Here is a 15,032-nt window from a genome sequence, read left to right as displayed (position 1 = left end):
TGAGGGCATCAGCACAGTTCTCCGCACCTGGTCTGTGGCGGATAACATAGTCATAAGTGGACAATGTTAGCGCCCATCTATGGATGCGGGACGAAGCATTGGTGTTTATGGGCCCAAGTTTCGGGTGGAGTTGCTCCTAGTTTTTTGGAGCAACTAGTTTAGTTTGGAGAATGTTAGAAATTGCAATTCTCGGATATTAGTTTGCTCCAGTTCTACTGAGTTAGTTGAGGTTGGCTTTAGGTAAGGTATTTTTTTTTCCAAACGGGGGTGAGTCCAACCGCTCAGGCCTGTTTTGCAAGTTTCGGCAGTGAAAACTTACTACAAACTAACTTAGGCTGGAGTAAGTGCCCACTTTTGTAAGTTCAGAACAACCTTACCTAGTGGTAAGCTCAGTGCAGGCACAGCCGGAGAGGAGGAGGGGGCGGGGGGTGGGAATTAAACACAAAAAGGACTGAAGCATTAAACACATCATTTAAAATGTCCAAAAACCTCTTTTGATGATATCTTGCCTTATATCTGCTGAATGAGGATAGTTGCTTCTCTTTTTATAAATAAACAAGCGTAGCCTCCCGGCTGAGGCAGGCACATCAACACCTAATTATGGCTAATTTGATCCTTTGGAAATCATCATACCCCATTAGTCCAACCTATTACTTGAATGACTCACCTCATTTGTAAAACTAACTGTTTGGCATTGTGCCTCCGTCAGGGACAGACTGTTAAGAGTAACGTGTTGTAAGCCACCCTAACCCACCATTGTCTCCCACACCCCCAGCAGCACTCTTCCCCACCCCCCCCCCGTTCCAACCCTTCGCTCCGTGTGTCCCTCCTCACTCCTGCACTCCCAACAGCACTCTTCCCCTCCCCGTTCCACCCCCCCACCCCCCCCAGCCCCCAACCCAACCCCTCGCAGCCAGCAGCAGGACCAATCTGTGTGTTTCAGATACTGTAGTGCAATTAGTCGCTGGCTTCCACGGTCCACGGACACCCATCCCACTGCAGCAGGAGAGATCTCCGAGCCACGACACACCACACCAGCATGCCCCTTGGTCATGGCTAGGTGCAGGAGGCACGCATGACTGAAGGGATGAGGGATGTATATCTTTTGCAGGTGTTCCTTAAAGATTGTGTTTGGTATGTTAATCAGTTGTAATATTAAGTAATGAACTTTATTGATATGTTTACAATGTACTTTACTTTAGTGCAATAATAATAAAACCATTCTTGTCATGATTCTGTCTCAATGTACAATACATTTCATTGAAATCTTTACAATATACTTTACTGCAATAAAATCACTGTTGTATCAATTTTGATTTGACTCTTTCTGATCACTTAACAACCCCAAACATTTATATAGTTCTAAAGTTAGAAAACGTAGTAAACAATTTCAATCTGTAAACAGAATTACTGAACAACTATAAGATAACTTTAACGCAATGAATGTAATCACTTAAAAACTCTATGATTACTTATATACTTGTACAGTTACAAAACTTAGTACACAATTTCAATTTGCAAACATTTCCAACAGTGGCATCAAATCTACTACATCAACACCAGCAGCAAAGAATGGCTGCACCCAGCTCTCATCCACATCTCGGTGCATGTGCACTGCCTCATGGAGTGGGGTGTAGGGGAAGAGAAGGGGTGGTGGGGTGTAGGGGAATAGAAGGGGTGGTGGGGGGAAGAGAGGGTGGATAGGGGAAGAGAGAGAGTGGGGTAGGGGGGAGAGAGAGGGGAGTCTCTGCTTGGATCTCTACAGAGACTGATACTGGGATTGCAGTGGAAGGGGTATTTGATTGGTAGGGAGGTGTGCGCTTATTGCAGCAGCTAACTTTTCGATGGCCTCTGCCAGCATTTCCACTGGCCGTGCCATTCCCGCACTCAGTTCACGTGGCATAACTGCTATTTGCCCACACAGCACTGTCAACTCATCACCAACCCCTCTGATGGTGCCCTCGAGTGAACGGGTAAGGTCATTGCCCTCCACACCCAATATAATAACATCAAGCCCATTTGTAGAACAGTGCATCTCAGGAGAGCCTACTCGGGTTCTCCTTCCTCTCCGCCCGGCTCTGCCTCGTGGCACCACTCCAGTGTGAGGCGCAGGGTGGGACGGTGGGGCCCTGGGTGTTCCACATTGCATTCCACCACCGCCACCACCACCACCACTGGGATCCGCTTCCTCTGACACTGGGGCCCTGGGTATTCCACACTGCATTATACCAGCACCACTGGGACCCGCTTCCTCTGATAATGGGGCCCTGGGTATTCCACGCGGCATTCTACCACCACCACTGTGCCCCTCCACCTCTGATAATGGGGCCCTGGGTGCTACATGCTGCATTCTACCACCATCACCACCACCACCACCACTGGGACCCGCTTCTTGTGACAATGGGGCCCTGGGTGTTCCACACTGCATTCTACCTCCACCACCGTGACTCTCAACCTCAAAGGATGTGAAACCAAGTCTTACCAGAACTTGCATCACTAAGCGCGGATAGGTACGCGAGGAGACAATGACATGCCGCATCAGAACTTAAAGCACCACGGAAGGATGGGGGGGTGGATGAAGGAGTGGAATGTTGTAGGAGAATTCATGGTATTCTCTGGGATAGTGAGGCCCTATCTGAACTGATCCATATTACGATCGACATTCTTCCCTGAACACATATCCATTCACCCCTCCTCCCCGTCACCACCTTGGTCTTGATCGCATGCATCCGACTCTTCCTCTGAATCTTCTGGATTGACATCATGTTCTGCAAAATATAACCAGTCAAATGGTTAGCAGCACAGGAGTGGGAAGGATGGGTGACATGGATAGTCTCGCACATAGCAGGCGAGGCAGCAGGTTAATTTAAAGGGTCACGATGCATTTTCAGGACTTACCCTCTCCCAAGCGTATGGGCCCAGCTTGTGCATCACTGATTGCCTTTCTCCAGGCATGACTCATCATGGCAGCGACCCTCTGTTCCAAGGGTGTCAGTGGGTGCAGATTTGGCGGGCCTCCTCCTGTTCGTGGTCTTTCCCTTTTGTTGTGAGCCAATTTCTTCTGCAATGATGAAAATATAACTTTTAAGAGAGGATGCCTTTCTGCTGGGTGGGACATATACAGCTGGTCACATTTAGAATTGCAATTCCATTGAGAAAATGAAGATATTGCTTACACTAACGACTTGACAAAGGTCCTGCCATTTCTTTTTACACTGGGCTCCAGATCTCCTGGTATTCACCACTCCGCAGTATTCATCTGCAAGGAGGGCCCAGCGTTTCTTGATTTCTTTGGGTGCCAATTTTGTGCGGCCTCTGTTGCTGGTGTCCAGCTCCTACCATCTAGCCTCAATGACATTAACTAGTGTCTCGACTTCGTCATGCAAGAAGTTCTTCGTTCTCGCTGCACGTTCTTGCATTGCTGTACAGGTACTGGATTTCCACTCAGTGATTATTGAAAACAGTCATTTTCTTGCATGCACGTGTGCAGCACCCCTTTGCACTCCAAGAATCACTTAAGACTTTTCACTCCTTCCCTTCCTGCACCCATAAATCACACAGCTCGCTGTAACAGAGTGCCACGTTTTCCCTTTAAATGTCCTTCTTGCACCCATGTAGCACCTTTGCACAAGAAGCAATAAAATAATGTTCAATCCTTTTCCTACCTGCAACCAAAAATCCCAGCCAGCTTTAAATAAGTGCCACGTTCTCGCTTTAAATGGCCGATTGCCAAGGTCGAGGTTCCAGTGCGCAGCACGTTGCAACGCGCACACGCAACAATGCCAGCTGCATTTAGGCACACAGGGGCTTAGCCCCACCCACCTGCAGAGTACTATAGGCTTGCTCCGCCCCAGGAAGACAACGCTGCGCCACGCCACAGTCCAGGAGGACCGGAGAATTGCAGTAATTTATTCCAGCGCACCTTCGAGCCCAGGCATATCACGTAAGTCTCGGAGGTGCGCCCTATTCAACAGATGCCGAAACTTGGGCCCTATATCTTTGCATTCTGAAAACAGCGAAATGAGCGGTTTGTGGTCGGTTTCAAGCTTGAACCGGAGTCCAAATAGGTATTGGTGCAGTTTCTTAATCCCGTATACGCATGCTAACACCTCTTTCTCGACCATACTGCAGGCTCTTTTAGCCTTAGATAGACTTGCAGTTTGCCTGGTACATTGGTTTGCTGGAACACACACCCAACTCCGTACGAAGATGCATCACAAGCTAGCACTAAACATTTACACGGCTCATAAAATACAAGTAAAATGTTGGAACAGAGCAGGTTTCTGGCCTTATCAAAGGATGTCTCTTGAGATTTACCCCAAACCCAGTTGTCATCCTTACGTAGCAACAGGTGCAATGGTTCCAGCAAAGTGCTCAACCCGGGTAGAAAGTTACCAAAATAGTTGAGGAGTCTCAGGAACGAACGCAGCTGCGTCACATTCTGTGGTCTGGGTGCGTTCTTGATAGCCTCTGTCTTTGCGTCCGTGGGTCTGATGCCGTCTGCCGCAATCTTTCTCCCCAAAAATTCGACCTCTGGCGCCAGGAAAACACACTTGGAGCATTTCAGCCTGAGTCCCACTCTGTCTAGTCGACTTAGAACCTCTTCCAGGTTGTGCAGGTGTTCGATAGTGTCACGACCGGTGATCAGGATGTCGTCTTGAAACACAACGGTGTGCAGAACCGATTTCAGCAGACTCTCCATGTTCCGCTGAAAAATGGCAGCAGCCGAGCGAATTCCAAAAGGGACATCTGTGGTATATAAACAGTCCTTTGTGCGTGTTGATGCACGTCAATCTTTTCGAAGATTCAGCCAGCTCCTGTGTCATGTAAGCGGAGGTTAAATCCAATTAGGTGAACGACTTCCCCCCTGCTTACGTTGCGAACAGGTCATCCGCCTTGGGTAGTGGGTACTGGTCTTGTAACGAGACTCGGTTGATCGTTACCTTGTCGTCTCCACAGATTCTGACCGTGCCATCGCTTTTCAACACCGGAACAATTGGGCTGGCCCACTCGTTGAACTCAACTGGCATTATGATTCCCTCGCATTGAAGTCTGTCCAGTTCGATCTCGACATTCTCCCTCATCATATACGGAACCGCTCGAGCCTTGTGACGAACAGGGTTGGGCTATCGCCTGGTACAATGCACAGTGATAAGTCATGCACAGCTCCATTGTACGATACCTTCACTGCCGCATTGCCAATGACTGGTATGAGCTCTTTGGTGTAAGTGCGCAGCTTTGTATAAATCGGGCTCAGTTTGGGCCTTTGTGCCTTGTTGCCCCACAGTTTCTCAAGGCCTTCTAGCTCATAATTGACTGACTTTCCCTCGTGTCCAACTCCAGGGAAACTGGAATGCCATTTAATTTGACTTTCAGCATTATAGGAGGGCTCTTGGTGGTGAAGGTGTGTACCCCATACACTTCTTCCTCGGTCTTGGGTTGAGTTGCCTCTCTTGCTCGTTCTGCATGATCCGCTTCGGATCAACCATCTTCTGCCGACTCTGCCACGTGGTGAGTCGCAGCACGTTTGCACATTTGCTGGAGGTGCCCCATTGTTTCGCAACCTTTGCACACATAGTGCTTGAATCGACATTGATGAGCTCTAAGATTACCCCCGCAGTGCCAACATGGTGTTAATGGATTCGCATTCACGCCCCACAGCGGACTCTGAGTCATCCTAGGTCTTGCAGCTGCAGATGTGTAGGCCCTGCCATGTACAGTTCTGCCTGCTAACTGCATTATTTTTTGCACAGTACTTGCCGGTGAGCTTCGATGCTGAGAAGATATGAGTTTAGTATTATTGTTCATGGACATGAAAGCCTGGGCTATCGTGATGGCCTTGTTCAGGTCTGGGGATTCGGCAGACATCAGCTTGCGAAGAATGATCTTGTGGCCGATTCCAAGCATGAAAAAGTCCCGCAGCTTTTCCCCCAAATATCCAGCAAAATCGCAAGGTCCCGCAAGGCGTCTTAGGTCGGCGACATAGCTCACCACATCCTGGCCCGCAGAGCGATGGTGCGTATAGAAGTGATACCTGGCCATTAAGATGCTCTCCTTCAGCTTGAGGTGTTCCCGAACCAGCGCACACAACTCTGCATATGTTTTGTCCATTGGTTTCGTCGGTGCTAGCAGATACTTGATGAGACCGTATGTTGTAGACCTACAAATGGTGAGGAGAATCGCCCTGCCTTGATCGCTTTAACGTCCGCATCCAGCTCGTTGGCCACAAAGTACTGGTTGAGACGTTCAACGAAGGCTTCCCAATCATCACCCTCTATAAATCGCTCAAGAATACCAACGGCAGCCATAACCGCGTGAAAGTTCGTGATCTGTTACTCGTCGCCAATTGTTGTTTAGAATAACTCCACAAGACTGAGTACTGTAAGCTTAAACTGATGTGACCTTAGTCTCTTTAATAAAACTCTAGAGTACCAAAGCAGCATGGCAGACAACCTTTTATACTTGCTTGTATCAGGTATGCAGGTGACCCTTGGGCCTCCAACAGGTGCGCCCTCTGGTGGCAAGTCTTACACAGTTATATTGTTTACATACATAACACAAAGGAACACTGAAACAGTGGGTCCTACACATAGGCAGCAAGCCCACAAAGTAGCGGTTACCAGGCCCAAGGAGAATCACTAGACAAGGCCACAGTCACAAACACACAAACAAGTATGGTGTGGACGTAGAGATCACGCGGCAAATGACTGCAGAGTTTGCTCGTATATGTGTCACACTTGTGGAAAACAAGGACATTTGGCAAAGATGTGTCAAAGTGGAAAACCAACACCCACACTAACAGCGACAGGCACAGTTCAGTATGAAGCACAAAACATACCACGCTGAGAGGGATGTGGATAGTGAGGAGAGTGTACCAGTAGCCAGTAACTATACAATGTACAAGACTGGGCTCAATTTTCCCCAGTGATTTGCACCATTTTTTTGGCCTAAATTAAAAAATCTAAGTTTCCCCAATCTTTGTGCGCCAGCGTAACTCAGTTAGTTACGATTTTTTTAGGTTAGTTTTTTTTGCGTCATGGGGGCGTAACCTGATATCTGTGCCAGTTTTTCACAATTATGCAAGTTTGGCCAATTTACATTTCTCCTAGGACGGCTATGTGACCACTCCCGAAAAACATTCTGGGCACTCAAGGAAAACCAGTGCACATTAAAAAATCGGAGCAGAAAGACGCCATTGTTTTTAGGCGAAGTTTTGGAGGGAGTCAAGAACACATAAATATGCATAATCAAGCTTAAATTTTTAAAACTTAAAATGCAGGAATGGAAGTTTAATGGAATTCTTTAAGTTTTGATTTTTTAAATACTGACACGCCACCACCGAACGTCTCCAAACCGGGCTCGAGGGTTGGAGTGTCGGCCGGCAGAATCGGTCCCTCGCCCGGAGACAGGGGCTCAGCTTGAAAAGAAGCCGGGGGGGGTTGGGGGGCTGTGGAAGGCGAATGGAAGGCATGAGAAGCCTTACACCATGCATCAAATGAAGCCCGGGGGTGGAGGTGGGGGGTTCCCAATCATTGCGCCTGCTCAGACCTGGGTGTGGTCCATACTAGGGGAGAGAGAGAACAAAGAACCTTGTCCTGCCTGCGTATTTGAGCTTCTTGCAAAGGCACAATTTAATCAAGGGGACAATACTGACAATGCCATTTCTTGTGCAAGCCTTCTGCATGATGGTGCTGCGGAGGAGACAATTGATTCGACGTCATCGCATGAGGAACCTCAGAGTCCGTAGCGTGATGGGTGGAGGCCTTACCCACATCGGGTATATCGAGACAGGCGTTCGGAACTGCACCTGAGTGATGCAGACTGTGTCAGAAGGCTGCGCCTCCACAAATAAGTTGTAAGCGAGATCTGTGAGTTAATAAAAGCAGACCTGCAACCTAGAAGCATCAGCAGGACTGCTTTGTCAGTTGAAGTGAAGGTTACAGCTGCACTTTCATTCTATGCACGTGGATCGTTCCAGGCCACAACTGGGGATGTGTGCTCCATTTCTCAACATGCAACACATATCTGCATTCGGCAGGTGACTGCTGCACTATATGCCCGGAGGAATGACTACATAAAGTTCCCCATGACCGCCCAGGCAATGTGTGAAAGCGCTGTGGGCTTCTCCAGGATTGTTGGCTTCCCAAAGGTACAGGGCTGCATTAATTGTACCCACATCGCCTTGAAAGCACCTTTGGAGGATTCAGAGATGTACAGGAACAGAAAAGGCTTCCACTCCGTTAATGTGCAGCTCGTGTGTGACGATATGCATCGCAACATGTCAGTTGATGCAAGATACCCTGGGAGCACCCATGATGCGTTCATCCTATGCAAGAGTGTTATATCTGCCATGTTTCAGCAGCAGCCAGAAGGGCAGGGCTGGCTGCTGGGTGACAAAGGGTACGTCCTCGCCACCTGGTTCATGACGCTCCTACGCGTAACTCGGACGGAAGCTGACCGGGAATACAACATGTCGCACATTGCCACTGGGACCTGCAGCCTTAGACGGTGGGGCTCTGGGTGTGCCTCGCTGCATCCCACTGGAATCCCCAGCCTCGGATGATGGGAAACCATGGAATGTCCCACTAACACTCATATCACTCAGGGAAGGGACTGGAACCTCAATGGGTGGCACCTATACCTCCTCCAGAATGAATACAACAGTGTGGGCTTCATCCATCACCTCCTCCTCCCTCTCTCCCCCATGCACTTGGTTTGGAAGGTGGGATTGGAAGATGTTCTCCTCTTCAGGCTCGCCCGTCTGAATCTTCTTCTGCATCAGCTTCAGCCTCGTCAGGGTTGGCCTCAAGTTCTGTAAAAAATATAACAGAACAGACAAATGGTTAGCAACAGAGGAGGGGGCATGGTGGGTGGCATGAGTAGGCACATACAGTGCAGGCAGCAGGATCATTTGAAGGACCACGATGAATGATAGCACAATGCATCAACCGAAGCATAGCTGACGAAACATTCCCATGAACCGAAGCGTGGCTAGCCCGCGCAGTACTTAACATGTAGCAAAGCCAGACTGTGGAATTTGCAGGACTTACACTCTCCCTCGAGTGTGGGCTCAGCTTGTGCAGTAGTGGTTGCTTTTCTCCAGGCAGGACCCATCAAAGCAGCGACCCTCTCTTCCAAGGGTGTCAGTGGGTGCAGATTTGCCGGGCCTCCTCCTGTTCGAGTTCTTTCCCTTTTGTTGTGTGCCACCTTCATCTGCAAAGATGAAAGTATAACTTTTTAGAGAGGGTGTCTTTCTGCTTGGTGTGACATATACAGCTGGTCACATTTACAATTGAAATTCCATTGAAAAAATGAAAATATTACTTACACTAACTCATTGATCAAGGTCCTGCCACTTCTTTTTGCACTGGCCTCCAGACCTCGGGGTGGTCACCATTGCACAGTAATCTTCTGCAAGTTGGTTCCAGCCTTTCTTCATTTCTTTCGGTGGAACTTTTATGTGACCTCTGCTGGTGTCCAGCTCGTGCCATCTGCCCTCAATCACAGTAACTAGTACCTCCATCCTGTAAAAAATTCTTGGTCCTTGAAGCGCATTGCATCTTGTATTGCAGCTCCAATTTTTCGAATGAGAATTAAAGTTCTCACTCACAATATTCTCTTTAAAAATCGCTGAACGCAGACCGGGAGCTGTACTGGGCATGTGCGCCATAGGATTCACCTCAAAAATGTCCCTTTTTTCCCCCGCGCATGCGCAAAGGGGGTGGGGGGGGGGGGGAAGGGGAGGCATCGTTTTTTCAGCGCAGACATTAGGCTCCACCCCTTGAAGCTACAGGACAGGCTGCGTGGCACCAATTTCAAAAAATAGAACGGGGAAACTTGCTACTTTTTTTGGGAGTATTTGGGGCCAAGAAAAATGGGCGTAACGCTGGCAATACGCCAAAAAACGGCATTGGGGAAAATTGAGGCCATTGTCATAACATAAAGAGCCACTGTTGCTCACAAACATATTGATTAACTAGAGTAAATAAAGTGTCCATGGAAGTAGACACTGGAGCCTCAGTTTCAATTATAAGTAAGAGAAGCTACGAGTCTGTATACGGGGATAACAAACCCCCACTACGTAATGGTACTCATGTAGAGTTATGCACATATACAGGGCAGAAAATTCCAGTGGTCGGTGGCTGTAGTCGTGGTTGAACACAGTGGTCAAACAGCTCAACTCCCACTTCTCGTCGTATCAGGCCAAGGGCCAAACCTTCTTGGATGTGATTGGCTCTGCCATCTACGATTAGCATGGCCGGACATTCACCAGGTGAGACAAATGTCATCTGCTGCAGCGATTATGGAGCAACACGAGAAGTTGTTTCGCGATGGCTTGGGAGAACTCAAAGGTCAGACAGTACAAATAAACATTAAATCGGATGCTAAGCCCAGGTTCTGCAAGCCAAGAACCATACCTTTCGCAATGAAACAATAGGTGGAAGACGAGTTTGATAGACTCCAGAAAATTGGGGTAACTGAACCAGACATTTTCTCGTTTGGCAGCATTCATAGTTCCAGTGATTAAAGAGCCCGGTAACATTCGAATGTGGTGATTACAAGTTCACGGCCAATAAAGTAGCGAATGTGGATCTATACAGATACAGGACATACACGAGGATACATAACTACTTCCTCGTGTGGAGGAACTCTTTGTCGCAATGTCGGGTGGGAAAACGTTTAGTAAGCAAAATCTCAGCCATGCCTATCTGCAGCTCATGCTGGATGATGAATCACGTGAACACGTGACAATTAATACCCACATAGGGTTATTTTCAGTACAGAGGAATGCCTTTTGGCATTTCAGCGGCACCCGCAATCTTCCAACGGACAACTGAAAGCTTGTTAGCCGATATGTCGCAAGCTGTTGCTTTTCTCGATGATATCCTTGTGACAGGGCATAGAGTCCAAGCACATCGCTAATCTTGAGAAGGTACTTCACCGTCTACAAAGCACAGTACTTCGCCTGGAGCGAGAGAAATGTGTGTTTTTCACAACACCTCGGTCACCGCATCAACGTTGCAGGCCTGCATCCCACGATGAAGAAAGTGCAGGCTGTGAGGGATGCACCAGTACCCCGTAATATCAGAGTTGAAGTCGTATTTGGGTCTCCTCAATTACTATGCTAAGTTTTTGCCGAACTTATTGTCAGTTCTAGCTCCACTGCATCATCTGTTGAGGAAACACATACGCTGGTCATGGAGTCCAGCACAGGAGGAAGCCTTCCACGCATCCAAAGAACTGTGAATGTCAGCAAAAGTGCTTGTACACAACGATCCAGAGAAGGAGTTAGTGTTATCGTGTGATGTACTAGCCCACCATATGTCCGATGGCACAAAGCATCCAATCGCGAACGCATCGTGATCGCTATCACCGCCAGAGCGCAATTATTCGCAGTTGGACAAAGAAGGATTAGCGATGATATTTGAAGTGAAAACATTTCCCCAGTATGTGTATCGCAGGAAATTTGAGATTTCTACCGACCACAAGCCATTGCTCGGCTTGTTCAGTGTGGAGCAAGCAATACCCCACCATGGCGTCGTCCAGAATTCAGCGATGGGCTCTTACACTTTCGGCATATGACTATCATTTGTTCTACAAACCTGGACAGTTAAATGGTAATGCTGATGCATTGAGCAGATTGCCATTACCCCACACGCTCGCCCATGTACGTATTCCAGCTAATTATGTCCATGGATTACCTGGAGTCAACTCTGGTCAGCCCTGAAAAAATTCCGTCTTGTGGACAGGACGAGATCCAATACTATCACAAGTGCGGTCATTCCTAATGAATGGTTGGCCACAGGAGTATGAGGATACGGTGATGAAGCCGTACATCTGTCGCAAATATGAATTGAGCGATCAAGATGATTGTATCATGTGGGGGTCAGGAGTTGTTATCTCCCCCACGAGGCTGACAGCGTAGCGTTGAGAAATTACATGAATCACACCTGGGAATCTCATGTATGAAGTCATTGGGTCGCAGCTACCTATGATGGCCTAGTATGGACAAGGATCTGGAGAACAAAGTTAAGCAAAGTGCTGCTTGTCAAACCTCATGGAAATCTCCAGTCGTGCCACTTTGCTCCTGGTAGTGGCTCAGTTGGCCATGGTTGCGTCTTCACATGGACTATGCAGGTCCATTTATGGGCCGAATATTTCTGATTATCGTGGACGCATAGCAAATGGCTTGATATCACGCTATGCACAACGCAATTATCACAAGCTACAGTGGAAAAGCTTCGTCAGACTTTCGCGACACATGGATTGCCAGAGATCATTGTCATGGATAATGGCAGTAATTTTACCAGTGCAGAGTTCGAGGAGTTCATGAGAATCAATGGCATTAAGATGGTCAGATCAGCGCCATTCCACCCATCATCCAATAGTTTGGCTGAAAGAGCGGTTCAGTCATTCAAAACTGGAATGAACGCATGAATGGAGGTACAGTTGAAACAAAGTAATTGCGATTCTTGATGACATATCGCATCACACCGCATTCCACGACAGGATTGTCGCCAGCTCAAATGTTGATGAATCAACAACCACAGACACGAGTTGACTTAGTCCGTCCAGCTGTCCAACGTCGCGTTAATAACAAGCAGCTCACACAGGAGAATCTCGCTCGTTCAGTGTGTCAACAACACCGTCTAAGTGCAGAACTTCGAACATGACCAAGATGGCTTGCAGGTTATGTCACAGCATTGATTGGCCATCTCATGTACCAATTCCAACTTGAGGATGGATGTGTGTGGCGACGTCTTGTCGATCATATCCATTACAGACATTTTTCCTCCCCATCCATTATGGATCCAGTTTTTCCCACTTCGTCACCAGAGAGGGAGATGATGATTGGTGAACAACTGACAGTACAGGTAGATATTGCTCCAGACCCTGTACAACAACCATCGATGGAAGAACAGTGCCCAAAGCCAGTCGAGCGGACTAGCCCACCAAACAATAAACCAGAAACTAAACCTCGCAGATCAACATGCGTTCGCAGATCTGTGACTCTTAAGCGAAGTTTTGTGTTGACACTTAAATATAATTACAAGTACCCAATAAACACTCTCTGGACAATAATGTGTAAATATTCAACCATTGGACATTTAACAGTAATATTGTTGTTTTCACCAATACCTAGTCGAATAGAAAGAGACTTGTTTCAGAACAACTACATGTATATAACAACGTTCTTAAAAAATCCAAGTACTGGATTTTCCCAAACATGTTGTTGTTGTTTAAGTTCAACCCTATTGAAGTTTTGGAAGTTCTGGTATTCGTGTTCTAAAAGGGGAGGAGCTGTAGTAACCTGGAGTTAAGAGTTTAGGTCATAGCACCCTCTATTGGCGATACTTGCTAAAGCATGTTTTGCAGTTAAGATGGCATCCATCTTGTCTGCAGTATTTGATTAAACCCACGAGTTATTCCCCTAACTCAATTGTAGCGAGTGTATTTTGTAAGATGTAACACCTGTTTGGGGAGAGGGATTGATACACACCTGTCTGGGGGGGGGGGGGGTGATACGCACCTGTCTGGGGGGGAAGGGGTGATACGCACCTGTCCGGGGGGGGGAGGGATGATACACACCTGTCTGGAGGGAGGGGTGATACACACCTGTCTGGGGGGGGGGGGGGGGTGATACACACCTGTCTGGGGGGAGGGGGTTGATACACACCTGTCTGTGAGGGGGGGTGATACACACCTGTCTGGGGGGGAGGTTACACACACCTGTCTGGGGGAGGAGGGAGTGATACACACCTGTCTGGGGGGGGGGGGGGGGGGCGGCGATAATACTCACCTGTCTGGAGGGAGGGGTGATACACACCTGCCTGGGGGGGGGGGGGGGGGGGAGTGTTGATAAGCACCTGTCTGGGGCGGGGGGGGGGGGGGGGGGATACGTACCTATCTGGGGAGGGCGGGGGCAGTGATGCACACCAGTCTGGGGATGGGGGGGGCTGGTATACACCTGTCTAGTTGGGTTGATATACATCTGTCTGCGGATGGCGTGACACACACCTCTTTGGAGGGGTGATACACACCTGTCTAGGGGGCTGATCTACTCTGGTCTTTGGGGCGGTGGGGGGACCTATCTGGGGAGGGTGGTAGGCACCTTCCTGGGGAAGGGGGTGATGCAAGCCTGTTTCGGGAGGCTGCTATATACCTCTCAGCAGCAGGATGATACACACCTGTCTTGGGGGATGAGGTGATACACACTTCTTAGGGTGGGGAGCAATACACACCTTGTCTGAGGATTATATTTGCCTGTCTGGGGTGGGTGATACACAACTGTTTGGGGAGTGTGGTACGTTCCGGTTTGGGGAATGTTCCACACCTGTCTCGCGGGGTTGGTACAAATCTGTCTGGGGCAGGTGATACACACCTGTCTGGGGAGGGTAGTACCATCAGTCTGGGGGCGGGGGGGGGGGGATGATATATATACCTGTCCGGGGAGGCTGATATTCATCTGTCAGGGAGGCTGATACACACCTGCCCTGTAGTCTTATGCATACCTGTCCCGGATACTTACACACACCTGTCTTGGGGTGGGGGCGGGGAAGAGGATGATACAACACCTGTTTGGGGCAGGTGATACACACCTGTCTTGGAAGCTTATGCACACACCTGTCGGGGAGGCTTATACACACCTGCCCTGTAGCCTTATACACACCATGGGGGATGATACAACACTTGTCGGGGAGGGGGTGATACAGTGATACACACTTGTCCAGGAGACATGTACGCACCTGTATTGGGAGATGATACACACCTGTCGGGGGGGAATGATACACACTTGTCCCAGGGGTGATATACATCTATCTTGAGGGCTTAAACCCACCTGAGTTGATGGGTATGATGCGCAACTGTCATAGGAACAGGAGTGAGCCATTCAGCCCCTCGAGCCTGTTCTGCCATTCAATTAGCTAACTGTGCCTCAACTCCATTAATAGAGCCTTAGCTTCATATCACTTGATACCTTTACATAGAAACATAGAAAATAGGAGCAGTAGCAGGCCATTCGGCCCCTCGAG

General features: G+C 48.5%; 1 long non-coding RNA gene across 1 annotated transcript; it reads right to left on the bottom strand.

Annotated features, from left to right (window-relative positions):
* Window positions 1-980: 980 nt before the first annotated feature.
* Window positions 981-13,461, bottom strand: LOC139279946 (uncharacterized). Its single transcript, XR_011596559.1, has 4 exons — window positions 9,329-13,461; window positions 9,051-9,213; window positions 2,899-8,812; window positions 981-2,768 (listed from the first exon to the last, which is right to left on the bottom strand). It is a non-coding gene; the product is annotated as an uncharacterized lncRNA (long non-coding RNA).
* Window positions 13,462-15,032: the final 1,571 nt, after the last annotated feature.

The sequence above is a fragment of the Pristiophorus japonicus genome, chromosome 14, assembly GCF_044704955.1.
Source record: "Pristiophorus japonicus isolate sPriJap1 chromosome 14, sPriJap1.hap1, whole genome shotgun sequence".
NCBI classification, from domain to species: domain Eukaryota; kingdom Metazoa; phylum Chordata; class Chondrichthyes; family Pristiophoridae; genus Pristiophorus; species Pristiophorus japonicus.
Note: the sequence above shows the minus strand (reverse complement) of the source record. Positions and strands in the feature narration are given on the sequence as shown.